The following is a 26,484-nucleotide window of genomic DNA, read 5'->3' as shown; positions in this document are numbered from 1 at the left end:
TTTAACAAGGTGCCGTCCTATCTTCTAGGCATGCACCGTGTGGCTTACTTAATCTAGTATACAGTAGGAGCTCATTAAACACATGAAGGAGGTCATGAGGCCTAATGGAATGAATTTTGGAGTCCGGCACACTGGGAAGGGTTAAATCTAAACTCTGATCTTACTAGCTGTGTGACCCATTCAATGACTCGTCATCACAGTCTCACCTTTACAGAGGGTGTGATATGAATGAAGTCTGTCCAGGGGAGTTGACTGAATACTTAGTCACACATAAAAAAATGTTAGTTCTTTTCCACCGCTGTTTACTCATTCATTTTACAACTGCTCAACTTTGTTCTGGTCCAGCAGGACTCTTTTGTACAAGCCCCAACAGCTCCATGCCGGTCCCTGCCCAGGGTCCAGCCTTGTCTTAGTAAACATTCATCCCCCTGACTCAGGCTGCTGCTTAGAAATTCTGTTTCGGTTGCAGTTCCATTGTGTGGAGCCAGTACTACAACTTGTAAGTAGAATTCTAGGAAAGGCAAAGCCCTCGAGATGTCTCTACTTGGCTGAATCTGTGCTCTGTAACCCTTTTCTTCTCTGCATCCAAAGCACATTCTAATTCTGCTGAGGAGATTCCTTCCGGGTTGTTTCCATGCTGCTGGGGGTACCAAGAGCAGCCCCAATTCTTAATGTATAGTACAGATGACATGTGTTTTGACTTACAGCATGTATTGTCTGCTTTGCTGAGTCAAAAAACATGTAAAAGTTTTTGGTTAAGCTATTCATGACATTGCATTTGGAGGGCATGGAGCTCAGTGTGAGACGACCAAAAGACACAGTGTGGTGACAAGCCGGAGGTCATGATGCTTTTTATTTCTGATTGTGGTGTCGATGGGTATGGGGTGGCTCCACCCAAGTCACTTACTCTCTCTGGGCCTTCAGAGGCAGCTTAGTATAGAGGGTGGAATTAGGCTAATCAGTATCTGCCGTGTGGCTTTGGACAAGTTAATTAGTCTCTTTGAGCCTCATTTGTGAAATGGAGACAGCAACAACGTATAACAACAGAACTGTTGTGGGAATTAATAAAGATAAGGTTCAGAATTCTTAACACAGCATAGCAGACATGGTGGGTGTCCCTCCACCCCTCATCCCATTGTCCGTACACTGACAGCTATCTGTGTATTTCTTCTGTGGGTGGGGCGGGGGGGGCCTTGCCTTGGGAGGGTGCTCAGTGTATGTGTATGGCAGGCTGCAAAGCTGGGTGATACGGTTTGGCTGTGTCCCCACCCAAAATCCCCATAATCCCCAGGCGTCAAGGGAGAGACCAGGTGGAGGTAATTGAATCATGGGGGCCAGTTTCCCCCATGCTGTTCTCGTGATACTGAGTGAATTCTCATTGCAGCTGATGGTTTTTTGTTCGGTAGTTCCTCCTGCGTTCATTTCTCTTCCTGCTGCCTTGTGAAGAAGGTGCCTTGCTTCCCCTTCACCTTCTACTGTGATTGCAAGTTGCCTGAGGATCCCCCAGCCATGTGAAACTGTGAGTCAATTATACCTCTTTTCTTTATAATTACCCAGTCTTGGGCAGTTCTTCACATCAGTGTGAGAGCAGACTAATAACTGGAAGTGCCAAGGATTTAATGTACCATGAGTTACCCCAACTAACATGGGGAGGGAGTTGGGGCAGCCTCCTCCCCGCTCAGTGGGGAACCCTGAGATGTGCTCCATGCAGTATCTCAGAGACATGCAGTGGGAATGAGCTCCAATTGCCCACAGTGGTAGCTGCTCATCGATGTGCCCTTATTGGTTTGCCTCTATTCCCTGTCTTACTCTCCCTTACAATGCTCCCTGTGATCACATCCCAAATAAACTCTGTAACCAAATCCTCATCTCAGGCTATGCTTTTGGGAGGCCTCTGACTCATGCCTGCTGTTGGTTGTGAAATGTGAAAGCAACTTGAAAATGATAACACACTCTCCACACACATTCATTCCAACTCTACAGACGTGTATGCTACTGTTATTATTCAGCCAGCATCACCTACCGATAAATTTCTAAGTACCTTGCAACCAACTGGTTACAGCTGGTGTTATAATTGTAGAATGGGTCTCTTTTTGAGGCCTGAATTGGGCATGCATAAGCGTTGCAGGTGTGGAGGTTTTGGCTGAGTTCTAAGTGTGGTTTGGATACATTATTATTTAGATATTTTTGATCAAAAATCCTTTTATGATGGTGTATACATAAATTTGGTTTTGTTATGTATGTGTATTGGGGGGTAATTGATCACAAATTATTTTAAGAGACTGGGAAAGATGAGAGTGGGAACAGCATTATCCATGTGGAAGATGGCTGATTAAAGATGCCATAAATGGTTGGGCACGGTGGCTCACGCCTGTAATCCCAGCACTTTGGGAGGCCAAGGTGGGCGGATCACAAGGTCAAGAGATCGAGACCATCTTGGCCAACGTGGTGAAACCCCATCTCTACTAAAAATACAAAAATTAACTGGGTGTGGTGGTGCATGCCTGTAGTCCCAGCTACTTGGGAGGCTGAGGCAGGACAATTGCTTGAACCTGGGAGGCGGAAGTTGCAGTGAGCCAAGAAGGCGCCACTGCACTCCAGCCTGGTAACAGAGCGAGACTCCATCTCAAAAAAAAAAAAAAAAAAAAAAAATGCCACAATTTTCTCTTCCATTGAGAGGTGAGGTCTAATTGCCCTCCCCCTGGGTTTGTGCTGGTGTTGGCTTACTTGCATTCAGTAGGATGTGCAGAGTGGTCCTGTGTGACTTCAGAGGCTTGGCCAGGAGGAAGCCTGCAGCTTCCTAACAGGTCTATTGGAACCCTTGCTCTTGGACACTGCTTCTTGGACTTCTTCTCTCAGAATCCAGCTTCCATGCTGAGAGAACCCCAGTCCCCATGGAGAGGCCATGTGGGGATGCTCTGAGTGACAGTCCTGGCTGAGCTCTCAGCCTACTGCCAGCGTCAACTGCCAGCCATATGAGTGAGATATTTTGGACACCAGCCCTATTGAGCCTTCAGACAACTTCAGCCCCAGTCAAAATACAGCTGCAATATAGGAGAGATCCCCAGCCAGAACCCCCAGCTAAGCTCTTCCTGAATTGTGGACTCACAAAATCATGAATGTGATAATAGCATTGCTTTGAGTCTCTAGTTTTGGGGTAACTTGTTCTGCATTGGTAGCTAACTAGAAAAGGAAGGAAGAGATGTGTAGAGTGGAGTTGGAGTCATACTATAGAAACATATAATTTATTTAAAGTATGCACATTTGGTTGTGTATGTGTTTGCGGGGTGCAGAGAGAGAGAGAGAGAGAGAGCACTTGATTGAGCAACTTAAGTTGTGTGGACAGTTCCACTCCTCATTCTATCAATCAGTGGAAATTTTCCCAGAGTGAGGGTCACACGGATGATGTGGATCTTTTTGGTGAGTTGGTCTCAGTTATTACATGTCTCCCCCCTTGCCACACTGGACATGATTCTGGCACTCAAAATTAAATATTTTCACACGTAGTGCCCCCTAAAAGCAGGCTGGCTTTTTTATCTGGTCCTTGACCATGGAAATTCTTTATTATTATTATTATTATACTTCAAGTCCTAGGGTATATGTGCACAACGTGCAGGTTTGATACATAGATTTCATACATGTGCCATGTTGGTTTACTGCACCCATTAACTCGTCATTTACATTAGGTATTTCTCCTAATGCTATCCCTCCCCCAGCCCCCCAACCCCCAACAGGCCCCAGTGTGTGATGTTCCCCACCCTGTGTCCAAGTGATTTCGTTGTTCAATTCCCATCTATGAGTGAGAATATGTGGTGTTTGATTTTCTGTCCTTGTGATAGTTTGTTGAGAATGATGGTTTTCAGCTTCATCCATGTCCCTGCAAAGGACATGAACTCATTCTTTTTTATGGCTGTATAGTATTCCAGACCATGGAAGTTTTAATCTGCTCTTAAATGAAAAAAAATATGATGGTGTTGGGCTTTTTGGGAGATGGTTTGCTAATCTTTAGTATGCTGCTTTCCAAAGAGAAGTTCAATATGAAATTTTAGGCTTATGATCTGAATTCAGAATGTAGCCCTAGGATAAAATGGGCAGAATGGATTATATTTCTTTGTATTCACCAAAGTACCTAAATAATGTCTTTATAGAGTAGATGTTTGACAAATATTGGTTGGTAACATTGGTTAGGTCCTAGAAAGAGCCCTTTAAGCAGATTCACAGTGACAGTGTTGATTGATTGCCACAATCCACCATTGTTAATTTGCAATAGGGACTTTGAAGCCTTCTCCATTTGAATACCTTTCATTTGAACTGGAATTTTTCTGTATTAGATAAAACTTTGACCACTGCCAAGAATGTCTGCCAAAGATGGGGTAGTAGTATGAAGGGGTAGAATTGTGTAGAAACCAACTGCAATACTTACTGGAATCTTCTAAGAAAAGATATAGGATGCAGACATCACCTTTACTGTCATGGAGTTAACAGGTTAGTTAAGAAGGCAGATGGAGAACAGTATTGACAAATGTGATGAGTCTTATCCAAAGTGTTGCTATGGGAGCATTGAGGAACAGATTTAACTTTATCTAGGAGGTAAAGGAAAGTTGCTCTAAAAAATGACTCTGAAGGGTGAGAAGATATTAGCTAGGTGAGGAGAAATAGGAAAATGTTATTTTAGGCAGAAAAATGCACATGTGTAGTCTATAGCAACGGATGGCAAACACTTTCTGCCTAAGGTCAGGCAGGTAATATTTTAGGCTTTGTGGGTCCTATGGTCTGTCATAACTACTCTGCTATTGTAGCATGAAAACAGCTTGAGACAACATGAAAATGAATGGGTATGGCTGTGTTTCAATGAAACTTTATTTGCAAAAACAAGCGGTGGGCCAGATTTGGCTCAAGAGTCATAGTTAATCAACTCCTGCTATAACCCCATGAAGCAAGTAACATCACTTCCATTTTATAGATGAGGAAATGGAGGCTTAATAGCACAGCACCGGTAAGCAGCAGAGCTGAAATTGGAATTATAATGAAAGTCCAGTTCATTATAATTCCAAACCTGTGCCCTTTCTTCATAGCATGCACCTCCTTTCTAAAATATCTTTTCAAAGTTTCTATCAGAACAGCAGAGCCATGTAACTGTCAATCACAAAAATTCCCGGTACATTTTACTATCCTGCCAACAACAGTGGCTGGAAGGAATGGCTAAATGGTGGGTGTTAAGTACTCTTCAGGCTCTATACAGATTATTCCATGTGTATTTATCTTGCAATATGTATTATTTTCATTCTTTGGTAATGTTTTATCTCTTTTGTGGTTTGCTATGCTATCGATGAATCACACAATCCAGCCATCATTTCAAGAGTTCTGAGAATCAAGTGTTTCCTCTGGCACAGCACTTCATCAGTTACTAATACTAATATGAAAACGCTTTAGGAAGTTTCAGTGTTTGCAGGCATCTTGTTTCTTTGTTGGATGTCTGGGAAAGATTAGAATGTACAGTGCTAGCATTGTTGGAGTCCTTTTTTCCACATTAATAGTCTACTTTGACATTCTCTAAGGTAGGCATGTTATGTCATATGGCCCGGGTTACTTGGTTTATAGCATTTTACAATGGATTTTTTATTCATCTTTAGACAGTTCTTCTAAGGATTCCCTGGCCCTGTGGATATTAAGTTATAAATATTTCAACATGCATCTTGGGGTTGAGCGAATGGGTAGTGTCTAGACGGCAGTCATTGCGGCAGTGCTTGGGCTTCCTACTAGTTGGAGCGTGGAATGAGTAACCACAATTACCACTTCAGCTTCAAAATCCTGGGGCCAGGATGGTGGTGCATTCAACCTCAGAGTATCTGTCAACTCTGTGCAGTTTTGGGGTGATCTAGGCACTTTCTTCTCTGTCTCTCTGAGCTTATTTTTTCATTCAACAAATATTTGTTAAGTCTGTATACATCCGGCATTGTGTGAGATATTGGGCAAGAACAGACAGCTGCTTGTTCTTATGGAGCTTACGTTATAGTAGAGGAGACAGATATCAGAGAATTACATTGATGAATGCATATTTGTAAACTCAGTTTTTCATATTTGTAAACTGAGTATTTCAGTTTTTCTGAAATAAAGAAATACAGTCCTGGAAAGCAGCTTGTCTCAGACTGGGTGGTCAGGGAAGATTCCCTGAGAGAATGCTTATGCTGGAATTGAAGGGATAAATAAGGGGTAAAAACTAGCTGAAGGTGGGACCTTCCAGATATTCCAGAAAGAGGGACAAGCATGAGCAAAGACGGCAACAAATTGAAGGAAGGCCACTGGGCTCCAAGCATGCCTCCCTCCTCCCGGAGTGAGTTACCCTTCTCTGAGAATCACTGGAAAGCCTGCCCCTGGTCCTGCTATTGGATGCCTGGTGAGGATCCTGTAAAACTAGGTGAGGATTTTCTGGCCCAATTCATTCACTCAGCACTTGTTCACACTCCCAGACTAGATGATAATACCCATGAGCTAGATGATAATACCCATGAGAAGAGTGTGTGAAATACTCTTCTACCTGGCAGGGGCCTGGGCCTTAGAGCTTCAGATGATGAAGAATTTCCTAGGATCTTGGGTTGGACTGCAGGATTTGGTGCCCTCAGCTAATTTTAAGGTGGCCTCTGACAGACTGTTCAAATGAATCTTCAGTTCAAAGGGGCTGGGAAGAAACTGAGGAACATGGGCATACCTCGCTTTATTGTGCTCCACTTGTGGTGCTTCACAGATAATTGCGTTTTTAAAAATAAGTTGGAAGTTTGTGGCAACCCTATGTCCAGCAAGTCTATTGGCACTATTCTTCTGCCAGCATGTGCCATGTGCTGACTTCATGTCTCTGTCACACTTTGGCAATTCTTGAAATATTTCTAACTTTCTCATTATTATTATATCTATGATCAGGGATCTTTGATGTTACTATTGTAATTGTTTGGGGGCACCACGAACAGTGCCCATTTAAGATGACAAGCTTAATCCATAAATGTGTGTGTTCTGACTGCTCTACTGACTGGCTTTTCCCCTTTCTCTCTTCCTCTCTTCAGGCATCTCTATTTCCTGAGACCCAGGGATATTTAAATTAGGCCAATTAATAATTTTACAGTGGCCTCTAAGTGTTCAATGGACAGGAGAGTGACACATCTCTCACTTTAAATCACAAGCTAGAAATGACTAAACTTAGTAAGGAAGGCATGTCGAAAGCCAAGATAGGCAGAAAACAATGCCTGTTGTGCCTAACAGCCTAGTTGTGAGTGCAAAGAAAAAAATTTTTGAAGAAATTAAAAGTGCTACTCCAGAGAACACAAAAATGGCAAGAAAGCAAAACAGCCTAATTGCTGATATGGAGAAAGTTTTAGTGGTCTACACAGAAGATCAAACCAGCCACATCCTTCCCTTAAGCCAAAGTCTAATCCAGAGCAAGGCCCTAATTCTCTTCAAATCTATGAAGGCTGAGAGAGGTGAAGAAGCTGCAGAAGACAAATGTGAAGCCAGCAGATATTTATTTATAAGGTTTAAGGAAAGAAACTGACTCTATAACATAGAGCAAGGTGAAGCAGCAAGTGCAGCAAGAAGCTGCAGTAAGTTATCCAGAAGACCCTGCTAAGATCATTGATGAAGGTGGCTACACTGAAAAACAGGTTTAAAATGTAGACAGAACAGTCTTATATTGGAGGAAGATGTCATCTAGGACTTTCATAGCTAGAGAAGAGAAGTCAATTCCTGGCTTCAAAGCTTCAAAGACAGGCTGATTCTCTTGTTAGGGGCTAAGGCATCTAGTGACTTTAAGTTAAAACCAATACTCATTTACCATTCCAAAAATTCCAGGGCCCTTAAGAATTAGTCTAAATCTGCTCTGCCTGTGCTTTATAAATGGAACAACAAAGCCTGGATAAAAACACATCTGTTTACATCATAGTTTGATGTATATTTTAAACCTGCTGTTGAGACCCATTGCATAGAAAAAAAAATGATTCCTGGCTGGGTGTGGAGGCTCATGCCTGTAATCCCAGCATTTTGGGAGGTTGAGGTGGGCAGATCACTTGAGGTCAGGAGTTCAAGACCAGCCTAGCCAGTATGGCAAAATTCCATCTCTACTAAAAATACAAAAATTAGCTGGGTAATTCTAGCTACTTGGGAGGCTGAGGCATGAGAATCGCTTGAACTCAGGAGGTAAAGGTTGCAGTGAGCTGAGATCGTGCCACTGCACTCCAGCCTGGGTAATGGAGTGAGACTCTGTCTTCAAAAGAAAAAAGAAAAAAGATTCCTTTCAAAATATTACTCCTTGACAATGCACCTGGTCATCCAAGAGCTCTGATGAAGATATATGTAAAGATTAATGTTGTTTTCATGCTCTCCAGCAAAACATTCATTCTGCAGCCCACAGATTAAGTAGTAATTGACTTTCAAGTCTTACTATGTAAGAAATACATTTCATAAGGCTATAGTTGCCATAGATAGTGAATCCTCTTTTGGATCTGGGCAAAGTCCATTAAGAACCTTCTGAAAAGAATTCACCAGTCTAGATGCCGTTAAGAACATTCATGATTCATGGGAGGTGATCAAAAACATCAATGTTAGTGAGAGTTTGGAAGAAGTTGATTCCAACTCTCATGGATGACTTTGAGGGGCTGAAAACTTTACTGGAGAAAGTAACTGCAGACGTGGTAGAATTATTGAGAGAACTAGAATTAGAAGTGGAGCCTGAAGAAGTGACGGTTTGCTACAACCTTATGATAAAACTTGAACGAATGAGGAGTTAGTTCTTATGGATGAGCAAAGAAAGTGGTTTCCTGAGATAGAACCTACTCTTGGTGAAGATGACGTAAACATTGTTGAAATGACAACAAAGGATTTAGAATATTCCATAAACTTTATTGATGAGACAGTGGCAGAGTTTGAGAGGATTGACTCCAATTTTGAAAGATCTAATGTGGGTAAAATGCTATCAAACAGCATTGCATGCTACAGAGAAATTTTTCATGAAAGGAAGAGTCAATCAATGTGGTAAACTTCATTGTTGTCTTATTGAAATTGCCACAACCACCCAGGCCTTCAACAACCAGCTCCCTGATCAGTCAGGAGCCATCAGCATTGAGGCAATAACCAACAGAAAGATTATGACTCACTGAAGGCTCAGATGATCATTAGCATTTTTTAAGCAATAAAGTATTTTAAAATTAAGATCTGTATTTTGTTTTTTTGACATAATTCTATTGAATACTTAATAGACTACAGTATAGTATAAACATAAATTTAAAAATTATTTTTATTTCAATAGCTTTAGGGGTACAAGTGGTTTTTGGTTACACGGATAAATTGTATAGTGGTGAAGTCTGGGCTTTCACTTTACCCATCATCTGAATAGTCCACATGGTATGCAATGGATAATTTTTCATCCCTCACCCCCTCCCTCCTTCCTTTCTTCTGCGTCTCCAGTGTCCATTATACCACTGTATGCCTTTTTGTGCCCATAGCCAGCTCTCGCTTATGAGACCATGTGATATTTGGTTTTCTATTCTTGAGTTACTTCACTTAGAATAATGGCCTCCAATTCCATCCAAGTTGCTGCAAAAGACATTATTTTATTCCTTTTTATGGCTGAGTAGTATTCCATGGTATATTTAAACCAAATCTTCTTAATGTTTCAATTTTTATTTTTAGATCCAGGGGGTACATGTGCAGGTTTGTTACTTGGGGGTGTGTGTGTGTGTGTATGTATGCATATATATATTTCCCCCCTTATCTTAACTATGAATACCTGAGTATATTACGTGATGCTGAGGTTTGGGGTATAAATGATCCTGTCACCCAGGTACTGAAGATTGTGCCCAGCAGTTTTTTGACCCTTATTTCCCTCCCTGTCTCCTTCCCCCCAAGTAGTCTCCAGTGGTCTCTTGTTGCCATCTTTATGTCCACGAATATACAATATTTAGGTTCTACTTATAAGTGAGCTGAGGCGGTATTTGGTTCTCTGTTCCTGTGTTAATTCACTCAAGACAATGGGCTCCAGGTGGATCCATGTGGCTGTAAAGGATATGATTTCATTTTATTTTTTTCTTTTTGAGACAGGGTCTCATTCTGTCACCCAGGCTAGGGTGCAGTGGTGCAGTTTCAGCTCACAGCAACCTCCACCTCCCAGGCTTAACCAATCCTCCCAAGTAACTAGGACTACAGGTGTGTGCCACCATGCCCAGCTAATTTTCATGTTATTATTTTTTTGGTAGAGATGGGGTTTTGCCATGTCACCCAGGCTGGTCTCAAACTCCTGGGCTCAAGCAATCTGCCCACCTCAGATTTTATTCATTTTTAAGGCTTTGTGGTATTCCATGGTGTATATGTACCACATTTTCTTTATCTAACCTACTGTTGATGGGCACCTAGGTTAAATCCATGTCTTTGCTATTGTGAACAGTACAGCAATGAACATGTGAGTGCATGTATCTTTTGGTAGAATGATTTGTTTTCTCTTGGGTATGTACCCAGTAATGGGATTGCTGGGTTGAATGGTAGTTTTTAAACATGGTACGTGTCCACCAAATTTCCTTAATTAACTTTTACATGCATTGGAAAACAAAAAAGTTCATGTGACTCGCTTTATTGTGATATCTACTTTATTGCAGTGGTCTGGAACCAAACCTGCAATATCTCGGAGATATGGGGTCCCCGACCTCCAGGCCTTGGACCAGTACTGGTCCATGGCCTGTTAGGAACTGGACTGCACAGCAGGAGGTGAGTGGTGGGTGAGCATTACTGCCTAAGCTCTGCTTCCTATCAGATCAGTGATGCCATTAGATTCTCACAGGGGTGCGAACCCTATTGTGTACTGTGCATGTGAGGGAGTGAGGGATTTAGGTTGCGTGCTCCTTACAAGAATCTAATGCCTGATGATCTGAGGTGGAACAGTTTCATCCTGAACCACCATCCCCACAAAGTCTGCAGAAAAATTTTCTTCCACAAAACTGGTCTCTGGTGCCAAAAATGTTGGGGACTGCTGCCTTAGTACATAGTTTTAAGGCAAAGGATGGGAGATCAGGACTGGCAAAAAAAAAAGCCAGAGAGGTGGAGGTATGTATATTTTAGAGGGTGCCTTTGGCCCTGGTAGGGGTTGCAAGAGGCAGGGAGATGCAAAAATCAAGTGTGAAGGCTGAGCTTGAATTGTAATTGGATTCTTCTTGGAAGAAAACCTGACTTCAGTAATCAGGCTGGGCGCGGTGGCTCACGCCTGTAATCCCAACACTTTGGGAGGCCGAGGCGGGTGGATCACGAGGTCAGGAGATCGAGACCATCCTGGCTAACATGGTGAAACCCTGTCTCTACTAAAAATAACAAAAAATTAGCCAGGCTTGGTGGCGGGCACCTGTAGTCCCAGCTACTCAGGAGGCTGAGGCAGGAGAATGGTGTGAACCTGGGAGGCAGAGCTTGCAGTGAGCCGAAATCGCACCACTGCACTCCAGCCTGGGCAACAGAGTGAGATTCCGTCTCAAAACAAACAAACGAAACAAAAACAAGAAAAAAACCATGATTTCAGTAATCAAATTCTTCTTTTTATTTCTTGGCTCTAGGCAGCAAAGCTTATCAGTAAACCATTTCTACTAAGGGTTCCAGCTCCACAATTCAGTTTATAAGGCCCCACCAACAGTCCCCTTCCTGATGATAACCTGATGATACTCTCTTGTGCTATGATTCCATAATAGGATACCTGTAGCAGCCCCTTCTTTTTCACTTGTACCTCCAAGCTGTCAGTCATGTTTGAGTTTGGATTCTTTCTTTTCTCTTTCTTTCCCATCTGAGTTACTGGCTTTGAAAAATTGTCTGAGTTCTGCTGCCCTCCCCTTTCAGGCAGGCTTTTCAACTCAACGATCTAAAGAATACACATAAACAAATCTTGCCCATTTCCTGGAACATCATCTGTGTTCAGCATATACCAGTTTGCTGTTTTCTTAGAGTTGGGTTGATGTTACTCTGATTCCCTGTGTTTAGCCTGTGCACCTCCCCGCCATCATTTTTCCTATCCTGCTCATCCTTGAGTGAACTCTCTGCTAGGCTAATGGTCCACTCCATGAAGGCTACATTAACATTAAAGTAGAGATATTTATGCTGCTTGCGAGAAGAAGCTTAGCAATCATGCCACTCAGCCTTCTTTATTTAGAGATACGGAAACTGAAGCTTAAAGAGGATAAGGGATTTGTCCAAGGTTTCACAGTTGGTGAGAGGCAGAGCTAAGCTGAACATTTCTACTTCTTGTATGCTTCGCTTTCATAGGTGACTTTGTCATATTAGTTTTATTGATTGTATTTTGCCTCGGTGGGTCAAGATGGGTTTTCTCTCTCTACTGCTATCCCAGTTGCACATGTGAGCTGATTTTATTGCCCATCCTCTCCCTTCTCTCATTTATTTCCCCTTCCTTCTTCTTTGTCCCCTTATCCTCCTTCTTTTCTTTTGTACAAGCTTTTATTGAATGTGAATTTATAAGACACATGCTTGGCACTGTGGAGATGGATAAGAACAAAATAAAATCTCTGGTTTCAAACGGCCTGAAGACCATCTGAGGAAAATAGCCAAAACAACAACATTAATAAAAAACCAAAAGGGTAATAGCTGCTAATATTATTGAACACTTTATGGGTCAGTAGTTACTGTGCTAAGGGCTTAGGTACATGAACTCACTTAAACTTGACCACGATCCTATAAGCATTATTTCCCTATTTTACAGATGAGGAATTTGAGACAAAGAGTTCCCTCTCCTTGTTTCTCAAGGTCAAGTCACACAGAAGGGAAGTGGGGGCACACAGATCTGTACATGAGGCTGAGGGAAGGAAGGGTAGAGTCTACATCCCGAGGTCACTTTGGCACATTGACAGTGGACTCCCCTGTCTCCAAGCAGTTGCAACCTTGGATTAAAAATAATAAAATAGAAAACAAAGAAAAATGAAACTCTAGAGAGACTCTGTAGGGCTTGAGAAGAGCCCTGCTCTGCAGTAGCCTTTTGGAGAGACCTTAAAGTGATTTTCTGCAGGGTAGGATTTGGAGATTGTAGCCATGACAATGTCTGCTTGTTGTTTTGGATGAATCTGAACAGCATTAATCAGCCTAAGGAATTTGAACCTCTGGGTTGGTGGCAGGTCTATGTGAGGTGTACAGAGGCCTTCCGAAGGCAGGGACCACCATCTCTGTGATCTGGATCACTCCTCAGGACAGAGCCCCTCCTGGAGCCTTGATCTCCTCCAGCAGGTTCCGTGGCCATCATGCAAATATAGCCCACTGCCACTTTTCAGGATTTCTTTCAGCTTCTCACGACCCTCTCCCAGGACACACACTATGTGACTGACCATTTGGTACAGATCTATAGACCTTCCTCTGTGGTTTTTCTCCAGCTCTTCCCCATCCAGACCATTCTGAGAAGCTTGCTTTGGAAATGGAAGTCATACAGCATCTTTTTCCAATAGAATAAGGCTGTTTATACATGAGCCAAAAAATGTACATCTTGGGGCTTTATAGGATTAAATATGTTTTGGCAAATACTGTAAATACAAAGGGAGATTGGAAGAAAGGCAGCCGAACAGGCTTTTAGGTTTCACTTATGTTCTCTTCCTGCAGAATGAGTGATCATTTCAAGATGCATCATTTTGTTCAGCTCATCTTTAAGGAAACAAAGATCACTATTATTCATAAACAAGCAGAATGAGAAACAACCATTACAATCAAACCACACAAATGCATATTGGGAAGAGCCTTTTCTTTCTTCCTTCCTTTTCTTTGCTTTCTATGTTCAGAGGCCATAATGACGACTGTTCCTGGTCTTCATTCATTATATACAAATGGGTTTAGCACATTTTGGCATCTGTATCCTGTTTACAACAAAATGTTCCTGTCCTGTCCTTTAATGCTGCTGTGTGGTTTCTGTAGAGCTGCCTTCCAGTGATAAAAACAGGAGGGATCATGGGGGGTGAGATGTGTTGGAAGTGGAGGGAGGGGGCTGTTTTGTTTTCTGGGATGGTGGGTCTCCTTGGGCAATTCATCATTCTCTCCAAGTTCACACAGCAAGGTTAAAGAAGCTGGGGCCAGGTGCGGTGGCTCACGCCTGTAATCCCAGCACTTTGGGAGGCCAAGGCAGGTGGATCACGAGGTCAGGAGATCGAGACAATCCTGCCTAACATGGTGAAATCCTGTCTGTACTAAAAATACAAAAAATTAGCCGGGCTTGGTGGTGGGCACCTGTAGTCTCAGCTACTCGGGAGGCTGAAGCAGGAGAATGCTTTGAACCTGGGAGGCGGAGGTTGCAGTGAGCCAAGATTGCACCACTGCACTCCAGCCTGGGCAACAGAGTGAGACTCCATCTAAAAAAAAAAAAAAAAAAAAGAAAAATGCTGAATTGCCATTTCCAAAGTGCAGAATGAGAAAGATGTGATCAATGAGTTCAGTGGCAGTGGCTAGGTGGGGCTGTCCAGGCCAGGTGGTCATGGAAGGTGTAGCTTCAGTGTGCAGACACTTAGCCCAGGGGAGCCCCCACGGCAAGCTCAGGCAAAGTGCCTGCAAGGGGTGGAGACAAAGTCCAGAAGAAAAGGACCCAGAAAGAAAGAAGTCTAGGATAATTGTCCTTTTTAAAAAATTAACTGATTATCATTCTTCTGTGTCTTGTACCTTTCTTTGCTACTGGATCTTTCTCATCAGCATTTACAAACATGCTCAGGTCTCTAAAAAAATTAACCATCTTGGCTGGGCACGGTGGCTCACGCCTGTAATCCCACACTTTGGGAGGCCGAGGCAGGTGGATCGTGAGGTCAGGAGATCGAGACCATCCTGGCCAACATGGTGAAACCCCGTCTCTACTAAAAATACAAAAATTAGCCGGGTGTGGTGGCACACGCCTGTAGTCCCAGCTACTCAGGAGGCTGAGGCAGAAGAATCGCTTGAACCTGGGAGGCGGAGGTTGCACTGAGCTGAGATTGCACCACTGCATTCCATCCTGGCAATAGAGCGAGACTCCATCCCAAAAACAAACAAACAAAAAACAATTTTTTAATACTCCTTTCTCTACTTGTTCTGCATCTCTCTTTTCCTCTTCATTATCAAAGTTGTTAAAATAGTTCTCTAACTTGCTTTCTGTATTTTCCCAGCTCTTGGTCCTTCTGTAGCCACTCCAATCTGCCGGTACTCCTAAATGTCAACCCTCGCTGGTCTTCCCAAGGTCTGTAGCCCAGGGGTTTTCCTTTGAGTCTCAACCTTATGGGACTAAGTAGCCCTATCAGATGCTGCTGCCCACACCTTCCTTTGGAAATGTTCTCTTCCTCTGCCAGCTGTGTTATATGCCACCTCTGGATTGTTACCACATTTTTGGTAAAGGCACTGTATCATTGGCGGGCCTATTTTACTCAACTTATACCTCAAAGACTGCTATGTTTTCAGGCACTGTATTTGGCCCTGTTCTGTGTGTAGACACTCACCTTTGTTGAACTAATCTTCTCTCATGGCTGTAGTTGCCAGCTGTATGTTGACAATTCATATAAACCTGCTTTTGTTTCTCTGCTAAGATTCCAACTTATATGCCTAAGTTTTTTCCAAAATAATTGGTTGTCTCATGAGAAATTCCAATTCAAAATATCCAAAATGATACTCATCTCCCACCCATATATTCTATGTTTCCCATGCTACCTTTAGCAATAAATGCCACTGCCATTTTTCAGTTTTCCCAAGCAGAAATCTGAATCAATCTTTTGCTTCCACTTTTCCACATACATGATTCCATCAGGTCCTATTGATTTTACTTCTTATTATATCTAAAATAGGAACACTTCTCCCCATCTTTACAGCTGCTATTCCGGGTGAGGCCATTATTATCTTTCTCCTGCATTGGGACACTTCCTAATAGGTCTCCCCACCTCTTAACATTGAAACAGTGGAGATCCTTCTAGAACAGGGGTCCCTAAGCCCTGGTACCAGTCCATGGCCTGTTAGGGACTGGGCTGCACAGCAGGAGGTGAGTGGGGTACAAGTGAGCATTACTGTCTGAGCTCTGCCTCCTGTCAGATCAGCAGTGGCATTAGATTCTGATAAGAGCAGGAGCCCTATTATGAAATGTGCATGCCAGAGATCTAGGTTGTGCACTCCTTATGAAAATCTAATGACTGGTGATCTGAGGTGGAACAGTTTCATGCCCAAACCATTCCTCCTGAACCCCTCCTTCCCCCACCCTGGTCCATAGGAAAAAATGTCTTCCACAAAACTGGTCCCTGGTGTCAAAAAGGTTGAGGACTACTGTTCTAGAATATAAATCTGATAATGTTACATACAGTATACAGCTCAAACTTCTTTACATGACTTACAAGGCTCTTTATAACCTGGTTTCTTTTCATTTTTCCAGTTTTATTCCCAATCACTTCTGACTTTAACTCTACTACCAAATAATACCAAACATCTTTAATTCCCTTACATGGGTTTCTGACTTCACTTCCAACATTCTGAACATGCTCATCCTGGGAATATTTTCCTTCCTCTCCTATCCACAGGAAATAGGAACAACCCCTATCCATTAGGCCTCCTACTCCTATCCTATGGGGCTAATTCCTAACCATTCTTCAGTGTTACACTTGGATGTCTCTGTTTAACTCTGGGAAGCCCAACCTGTCCTCCCCAGGGTGGGCTAAGCATCTCCCTTCTTGTCTTGTATGGTATTTTCCTGCAGCAATTGGCCCCCAATTTGTCCTCACTTGGCTGCATGCATGCGCTTAGGTAGCATTCTCTCACATTGACTCTGGACTTGGCTGTTTGACTTGCTAGGGCCAATGAGACAGCAGAAAATGTGCAGGTAGAGACTTGAAAAGTGCTTGCACATTGGAGTTTGTCCTGTCTTGCTGACGGCCACACCCACTACATGAGTAAGCCCAGACCAGATTATTGCACAATGTGAGAAATATGGCTCAGTGGCCCCTGCAATCCTAGTGGACAACTGGTAAGCCAGACATGTGAGAGCCATCTGGGACCATGTTTTTTCTGTCTGGGACATTCTTTCTCCCATATTTCTTGTAAAATGATACTCATCCCTCAGGAGTCAGCCTAAATGTCACTTTTTTGAAGAGACTTTGCCTGATGCACCATCTAAATAAGGCCCACTAGCCTAAGCTCTCATCGAACCCTTTACATTTTTTTCCGTAGCACTTATTGCCACTTGCGTCTAATGTATTTAATTGTGTCATTATTGCTTTAACCAACAGTAAACTCCACAAAAGCAGCAAACAGATCCACATCCCAAATATCTATAGGCTCTTAGATATCTGTTGGATGAATAAGTGAATGAATAGCTAATGCCCAGGGTAAGAGGCTTTGCAGTTGGAAGGGAGGTCAGTTGGAGAGACCATGAGCAACCTTGTGTTTTAGGCTGGCTTGGTTTTTGCAGTGCAGTTAACCTGTATTATATGTATCTTATTACTTTCCTGTATATTTCTTGACTTTTATGACCATAGGTCACACCTAAGGTCACCAATTCTAGTTTTCATGATCTTCAGGACTCAGGATCTTCCCATCTACTTTAATAACCTGTGTTTCTGGCCCTTGAGTATAATTAAGAGTCACAACATTCAACCCTTTTCCATCTGAGATATAGGAAGCCAGCCTTGTGTGGCAGTAAAGAGTGAGGGCAAAGGAATCAAAAGGCAAGAGATAGGTTCCCACCTCTGACACTGACGAGCAGTGTGAGCTTGGGTAAGTTCTCAGCACTTCTGAACCTCAGTTTCCTCACTTGTGAAATTATTGTGATGAGGATTAAATATAATAATGTAAGTAAAATGTGTAAGATAACTTAGTAATGCATGCATCATGTCTATCATCCTTTTTCTTATGTTGCTGTTTTTAGCCTATTTCTGCTTCTTTGGTTTTTCTTGTTAATAGTAGGCACGTGATAAATATTAGTGCAGTGATTGAATTGGGGAGCTGGAGGACTAACAATTTCCTGCTTACGATCTTCTCATTAATGGAAAGTTGAGTACATGGCACAAAACCTGTGGGGAATATATCCTGGTCTTTCTTCCCCTTCGATCTCTTTCTCAGCAGGAGTCCAGTCATTGATTTCTGACATAGATTTTCTGTAATCTATACATTTGCTACGTGCTAGACCTATGACATAAACCTATATAGCCCTGTTCTTGCTTGAGCTGACAGAGCCAAGGACATTGCATCCTATCTTTACTGGCGGCAAATCTTCCACTTCCAAAAGGAAATCAGGGGATGATACTCAAAACAGGAATTCTTGTTGGCTAGGGTTTAGGAGTCTGAGAAGAAATGTCGAATTCAAGAAAATTACCTGGATCTTGGCCTGATACATGTTGAAATATAAATTGGATACTCAGTCTTTTGCTTTTAAGTTTTCACCTCTCAGGGTCCTGTTTTCCTGAAACAACCACATACTTGTTCAACAAGCACTTCAGTCTCCCCTGGATCCTGGGGCTGGAGCTATGAGCCAATTTAAGGCAGAGCTTGAGTCTTTGAGGTCCTGATAGTTTGCTCCCTAGTTTCCTCCCCCTATCTTTAACCTCTCAGCAGGCAGGGAGGCCTTAGATGGTGAGCAAGCTGGATGATGGAAATGTCAAGAATCTGGGAAATGTGGAGAATAACTCTACCTCTTCTCTGAATCTGAAAGTGGATTAGAAGAAATGCCCATAGTCTCAGCACTTCCACAGATCACTAAGGGTGGGAGCTTTGAGGCCTGTGGAGACAGGGCACCTTCTCCTGGCATAATAACTTAATGGTGGGCATCCACTATGGTACATCTTGTCTGGAAGATTCTGGTCAGAAACAGATTCTGTGCACAAAAAGCTGACCATTCTTTTCATGATCATTTCAACTTCAGTTTTCTTACTGCTTATCACACAGGTAATAGCTTGTGCAGAGTCAGTCTCTCCAGTTGATTTGAAAGCTCTTGGAGAGTGGAAACAAAGTCTGACTTGTTTATAGCTATATGCCTGGCTCTTAGCACAGGGCATGGCAGAGGGGTGGTTGTTGAATTGTTGAGCGATTGATGAATCAGCAGCTTTATCTGTGCCCATAACCATCTTTACTTTATGGGAAAAATAATGGCATAAAAATAGATACATAAAATAAAAGACAGAAAAAACCACAGATAAGAATCAAACAATCATACACACGTGAGTAGTGAGGTTATGAAGAGGGGAAGTAATGATGCAGGTGCTCAAAAATCAATATTAAATGCAAACTTGAAGGATGACACAAAATATTTAATGAGGGTTGTTAAATTAACCTAAGGAAGTAATGATTGAAGTGGAATCTGGGGACATGGCTAGGTGAAGGGGTGTGTGTGTGTGTTTGCACGTGTATGTGTGTATTTCTCTGTGTTGACTCTCTTTTAATATTGCTTAGTGCTATGGAAGTTGCACAGGTAAATACGACTTTGGATTTCTAAATAAGAAAGACTCAGTGTATAAACAAACATTTTAAAAATGAGACAATGGAATTGACAGGCAGCATCAGGTAGTAGAATTAGACAAATTCTAGCTCTGCCTCATACAGCTGTATAATTCTGAACAGGTGCCATCACCTCTTTCAGCCTCACTTTCCTCCCAAGTAATTGGTAATTATATTAATTTCCTCGCAGAGTTAATGGTGAGGGTTTGTGCGTTAAAATGTGCAAAGGCCTGGCACATAGCAGATTGGTAAACAGTAAGATGTTCTCTTCCTCTTTCCCTTTTGGCTTTCTTTCACTCCTTGTAGCCTAAAGTCCAACAGAATGCCATAAGTAGTGTTTATTTTACTGTCCCAATTATTCTACCATAGACAAATCCATCAACATTTATTTGACTTATTTCTTCAAGACTTTGAAACCTGAGAATGGAATATTGTATCAGTCAGGGTCCAATCAAGAAAGAGAAACCACACACTAATGTGAATAGGAAAAGTTTAATATAAATGATTTTAATAGTAGATTGGAAGAATAGGAGAATTGGCTTATAAGAGGTACAGAGAACTGTGAAGAATAGATGAATAGCAGATATAGGGGCAGCCACAATCCCTTGGGCTGGGACAGAATACCCATGGAAGAGCCTCACTTCCACTCTGGGCTGAGATTCAGACCCAATTGGAGAGAGTGTGGCCACGGCTTACAAGATGGGGGAGAAGTTTGCTGAAGAATCACACTGACAGGACTTGCTGGAAATCTCCGCCTGGGATGCGGGGAAAACCATCCACTGAGTAGTGCTGCAGGATGCATTGCAAAGCTGCATACAGGGTTGCAGAGGGAGTTGCCCATGGAATATGCCACGTCCTGCCAACTACTGGACATTGCAGAGAAAACTGCCATGCTGCAGAAGCCTACTGGAGATGAGTCCACCTAGGAAGGGAAGTCTCATCCTCCTGCAGTGTCCCTCAAGTGGCTTCTACTGACAAAGCGTACCATTATGCTCCTTGAAAAAACCAAATGATTAAAGAGCCCATCTCCATTATCTCATCAGGTAATGAAAGACAGTTTTAGAGCTGAGAGGGAATTATGGTAACTGGCACATGTATGTCTCATGTGGCACTAAGTTATGTCTCACCATTCCCAAGGGGCATAATTTCAATTTAGTGCATTTTCTGAAGACATAAAATGGAAATGAATACTTATGACCAACACTGGTGTCACCAATAAACTGCACAGCAGCCAGATTGATCTTTTAGAAACAACTCTGATTGTGTATTTGCTTACGTTAAAAACAGTTTAAAGACTCCCTTATCTTTATTGGTAGACACTGAGGAAATTTAACTTGGCTTATGAGACTCTGCATATTACAACTTTTATCTCCCAATCCAGCCTCATTGTGCAACACTCTCCCTGGGTCTCTGCACTCAGGCACTGTAGTTTTCTCTGCTCTCTTCTACCACGGGGCTTTTCTACATGCCTCTGCCTGGAAATCTCTTTTTATTCCCTACCCTATACCACTCTTCTGTTCCGTTATTTCCTTCTTATCCTTCAGATGCCACCCTGATCATGCTTTTTCTGAAAATTCTTCCCTTTTGTGTCTAGAATCTCTTCCATAGTATTTTCAATTTTATTTTTGTGCTGATTTATTTCTGTCTCTTCCACTAGAATATTAAACTCTGTGAAAACAAAGATGGCACTGGTTTTTGCTCATCTTGTGTCCTTAACATCTAACTCAATACCTGGTATGTTGTAGGCACTCAATAAAATAATAAGATATTCATTAATTGAAGGATCACTGAATGGGAAGGCAGAAAGCTTTTCAAATTTGTCTAGGAGAAATTTCTAGGCTGCCTGGGTGTAAGAGAAAACATAAATCTGTATGAAGAAGTATAATGTGTTCCTCAGGAAAGGAGTATGCCTAAGAAACAACTTTTCATAATAAATCTAATTATAGTTAGAAGACTCATCATAAATGAGACCAATATGTTTATTTTTTTGGTAGCAGCAAGCCATCTGTGGATTTTGCTCATCAGAGCATGGTCTGTGGATCAGCTGCCTTGGCATCACCTGGACCTTCTGAATCAGGATCTGCATTTTAATAGGTTACCAGGTGATTTGTGTGTGTGTTCGTTACAGTCTGAAGTGCACGACTGTCAATCAAGTTAACCTTCTTAATAGGCAGAACACACCCACAGGAGGCTATTGAGAACACACCTGAGGCAATCTGACCAAAGCTGTGATCAGTCAGTTGAATGCACGTTCTTAGCTACTTCCTTCAGCTTCTTTATTTAGTCTAATTTAGTCTAATCTTGACATATCTGAACCAAAGGATTGAGCCCCTAACTAAAACTGTTCAGCAGTTGCTGCGATTATGCATAGGCATTCCTAATGTCTGCATTCATGTAAGCAGGCAAGTGAAAACTGCTTGGGGGCAGATGCTTAGGCTGATCATATCTCCTAAAACATATCTGGGACATGTAATTGATAAAAGGACCCTTTAAAAATTCTGTCTTTTTTACTATGGTGAGCATAAGAGTTAACTTCACTTAATTGTGTACTTAACTTTCTATTTTAAAAACAATAAAAATTCTTGAACACCCTCATACTTTTACATACTTAAGCTCCTTCTGTTCTTCACTTAGTACTTAGGACAGTTCCACACCCCCAGGGATACTCAGGAAATGCTTAGAATTGTAGCATGCTGGAGTGGAAAGGGTAGTGTAGAGGAAAGAATATGAGGGTTAAAGTTGAGTGGGCCTGAGATTAAATCTGTTCTCCACTATTTGTGGTTGTACGACCTCAAGTGAAGTGCTTAACTTCTCTGGGTCTGGCTCATAATTTGTAAAATACGTGATGGCATCAGCCACAGAAGTTTGTTATGAGTATGCTGAGTTAATATATGAAGAGCATCTAGCATGGTGCCCAACACATAATAGGTGCTCAATAATTGTTAGATTGATTTGATGATTTAAAATGAATAGTAAGGGTGAGGCTGTTTTTGAGCTTAGGTCCTAAGAGTTATGGCAGGACTTTGTGAGATATTAGAAGCAGACAGCCCCATTCCCATTCCACCCCCGGCATTCTTGTTAGTCAGTTACTTGCCATGAAGGCCATAGTCTCACAGCTTCCTAACACTGCATAGTGGCCTATTCTTGATATGATTGGTGGTATCCAGGTTTATGGATGGTAAAGACCATAGTGTCCTCAATCTCAATTCTTTGGTGATTAAATCATCACCTTGAAAAATGGCGATCTCAGGAGCTGGAGTTGTCTTTTATTTTTTGAATAAAATTCCTACTTATTTATTTATTTATTTGAGACAGCATGTTTCTCTGTCACCAAGGCTGGAGTGTAGTAGCACAATCATGGCTCACTTCAGTCTTGACCTCCTGGGCTGATGCGATCCTCTCACCTCAGCTTCCCCAGTAGCTGAGACTACAGGTGTGCACCACCATACCGGCTAATTTTTAAGATTTTTTGTGGAAATGGGGTTTCACCATGTTGCCCAGGCTGGTCTCAAACTCCTGGGCTTAAGCAATTTATCCTACTCGGTCTCTCAAAGTGCTGAGATCAACTTTTATTTTAGATACTGGGGGTACATGTGCAGGTTTGTTACATGGGAATATTGAGTTTTCTATTCCTTTAGCTTATGTGTCTGTTTTTGTACCACTACCAAGCTGTTTTGTTTACTGCAGCTTTATAGTATAGTTTGAATTCGGGTAATGTGAAGCCTATTGAGAGAGGCTTTTGTCTGTCTTTTAAATGATTAAAAACAAGAATGTGCAAGAGATACTGTGTATAACCTACAAAACCTAAGATATTTAGTATCTGGCATTTTGTAGAAAAGGTTTTCTGACCTATGCTGATATTAACAATTAGGCTGTCGTGTCTCTTGATGGATATGATACTCATTTCAGACTTGGGTTTAGACCTAATAGCTATAGATATCAGTTAATTTCTAATACTTATAAAATCCTCCTGCTTCTTCATAAAGTTCTAGAAGTCCTCTTTCTAGTTGTATTTTAATATAGAGTAACATATGACCTGATTGTCACAGGCTGTACTGGATTGCTCTTCTTGTCATGACATAATTATTGAATAAAATTCTTTTCACTCTCAAATGTGTTCCATGGCTGAGGGCACTAATATGATGATGGTCAGATTAGAGCTTGTACTTGCCTATAGCAGAGCATTTAAGCCTTGACTTTTTATCTATTTCATGGCTAAAGAAGTATTTTTCCCTCTACCTTAGTCAGCTCATGCTGCTCTGACAAATACCATAGATGGAGTGGTTTAGGCCACAGACATTGAGTTTTCACAATTCTAGGGGCTAGGAAGTACAAATCCACACATGGTAGGGTGGTGGCAGCAGTGAAAGAATGAGAGAGAGACAGAGAGAGAGAGAAAGAGAGAGAGACTCCATTGTGTTTTTGTCTCTTTGAAGGCCACAAATTCCATCATGAAGGTTCCATCCTCTTGACCTCATCTAAATCTAATCACCTCCTGAAAGGCCCTAACTCCTAATACCTCATACTTGGAGCTAAGCCTTCAACATAGGAATTTTTGGGAGACATAAACATGCAGTCCATAAAACCCTCCAATAATGCTCCCCTGCAACGTGGTGGCTGTCTTTCCATTAGGTAATGTTATAAAGATGTAGAAATTAAAGCCCCCAAGTCACAGAGCTAAGAGGCAGCAGAGCTGGGATATGATTCGGGCTCCAAACTCACAGGCAAGGTGATGGTACACTCTAGAAATTGTTGCAAGGTGCTACTAGCAATGCTTTTGTCACTCTCTCTCTCACTTGAGTTTTGAGTCTTCTGTAGTGTTTTCATATTTTTTCGTGGTTTTTTTTTTGTTATCTGTCTGTTTTCTTAATGTCGATCAGAGTCTTTGCTGGCTATTGTGGTGCCATGCATGTGTTATAGCCCCATCAGCAGGAAGAGTCTTTTGCTTGGCATCTGGGCTGAAGATGCCTTCATTGCATGGCCTGTGACATCTCTTGTATGGCACCATTGGCACCTCTGTCCCATCCTTGTCCCCAGCCCTAACCCCAGTTGCAGCAGTAGCTATAGTCATACCAACAGGACCAGGAATTTATAGCCCTTACTGCTGAATCACTTCTAGGACTTAATTGTTTACTCCAAGAACTGCATTACCTGGGAGACAGAAATGCAGAATCCTGTGCCTTGCCCTCCGCTCCTCCCCTGGACTACTGAATTAAAATTTGGGGATTCATCTGCACCTTCAAATTTGAGACCCATTAGTATATCTCATTTGATTCTTAGAATAGCCTTACAACGTAGATAGTAGGGCCTCCATTTTGCAGATGTAAAAACTGAGGCCAAGAGAGGTAATTCACTTGAATAAAGAACAACAAATAGAACCTGGCAGAGACTATTTCTAGAGTACATCATCACCTTGCCTGTGAATTTGGAATCTGAATCATATCCTAGCTCTGCTGCTTCTTAGCTATGTGACTTGGGGGTCTTAATTTCTTCATCTGTATCACATGTTAGTGAACCAGAGGATCTCTGAGGTTCCTTGCAGGTTCCAAACTCTATCATTTTAATGTAAGCCTGTTTTACATATGTTCATATGTTCATTTTTTGAAGAGTGGGAGTTCTCTGAACTTGGACAATGAAAGGATTTGAAGTCCTGGAATTAGTATAAGGGGGATCATTCTTCTAATAGACAGCTACTCCTTTGCTTTGCATAACCGATATGGTATTTATTGCAGATTACTAGCCAGCATCTGCCTGTTAAGTGGAACTGTGATTTCCTTTTTCCTTACTCCTAAGCCACAGAGGGAAATAAAGCGACCCCATGGGGAGGAGAGGAGAAATATCATTTTGGAACTATGAGAAAATTTTAACTAATAGTAAGAAGTTGTTGGCAAAACATAAAGGAAGATGAAATAATACGTGTTCTTGTTTGGGCTTTATAATTTTGATAGGATCTCTTTGGCAGGGAAATGTATACAGAGCATAAATGGGAACCATCCTGTAGCTTAGCTAAATTCTCCTTTTCCCATTTAGGTTATTAGTGATTTTACAAATACAGATTGTTATCAGCCACAGTAGTAGAGAGGAAGAGTAGGACCCACAGCTCTGAATTGTATATGATATAATGTTAAAGCTGGATAGGGCCTTCTAGTATAAATTCTTTTAAAGGTTGAGGAAACTAAGAAAGTTGTCCAAGATTACACAATGTGTGACACAGCCTAAACCAGAACCTTGGGGTCTCACCCTAGTGCTTAGCCCAGCCCACTACAGCAGTGTTTCTCAGGTGCCAAGAAGATTTGCATGGGTGCTATGTACAGAGTCAAAATGGGATACAGGTGAATTAAAAAAAAAAGTTTGTATTTTTCCAACTCTAAGATAAATGATAGTGGCTTTTTATTGATTGTAGTGCTACAAAGTTTTTTTTGATGAAATTGATACATTTAGAATACAATCATGAGCAAATTAGAAAATATTAAATAGTAATACAGTTGGTATGCAGATATGCAACAATTATTAGAGTTGCAAAAGAATATCTGAAGTTTAGGAGATGCTGCACAATTCCCTAAGGAATCCACAGGCTCTTGATATTTGATACATTGTGTCTTGTTATTGAGGAGGGAACTACACATTTCATATTATAATTGAATTTGGCTTAGCAGGTGTTCAGTTCCCTTTGATCCTTTTCTCAGTGTGCTAAGGCAGGGATCCATCTGGCTTATGATTACACATCAGGCAGGTTAGGCTACTCTATGCTGGGGTAACACATAACCTCAAAACCCAGTGACTTATTGAATGTGTAGAAGCAGAGAATAGAGTGATGGTTACCAGGAGCTGAGTGTGGGGGTTGGGGAATTGAGAAGATACTGGTCAAAGGATACTAAATTTCAGTTACATAAGAAGAGGAAGGTCAGAAGATCTATTGTATAACTTGGTGACTACAGTTAATAACAATATATTTCATGCTTGAAATCACTAAGAAAGTAGAACTTAAGTGTGCTCACCACAAAAAGTTAAGTATATGAGGTAATAGATGTGTTAATTAGCTTGATTTAGCTATTC

General features: G+C 41.7%; 1 long non-coding RNA gene across 1 annotated transcript in view; it reads left to right on the top strand.

Annotated features, from left to right (window-relative positions):
- The first annotated feature begins 278 nt into the window (after positions 1 to 278).
- Positions 279 to 26,484, top strand: part of LOC134761968 (uncharacterized) — a 173,374-nt gene continuing 147,168 nt past the window's right edge. The window contains exons 1-2 of the long non-coding RNA XR_010141296.1: positions 279 to 499; positions 1,407 to 1,519. This is a non-coding gene — a long non-coding RNA (uncharacterized LOC134761968). The remainder of the gene's footprint in view (positions 500 to 1,406; positions 1,520 to 26,484) is intronic.

The sequence above is a fragment of the Pongo abelii genome, chromosome 7 (assembly GCF_028885655.2).
Source record: "Pongo abelii isolate AG06213 chromosome 7, NHGRI_mPonAbe1-v2.0_pri, whole genome shotgun sequence".
Lineage (NCBI taxonomy): Eukaryota > Metazoa > Chordata > Mammalia > Primates > Hominidae > Pongo > Pongo abelii.
Note: the sequence above shows the minus strand (reverse complement) of the source record. Positions and strands in the feature narration are given on the sequence as shown.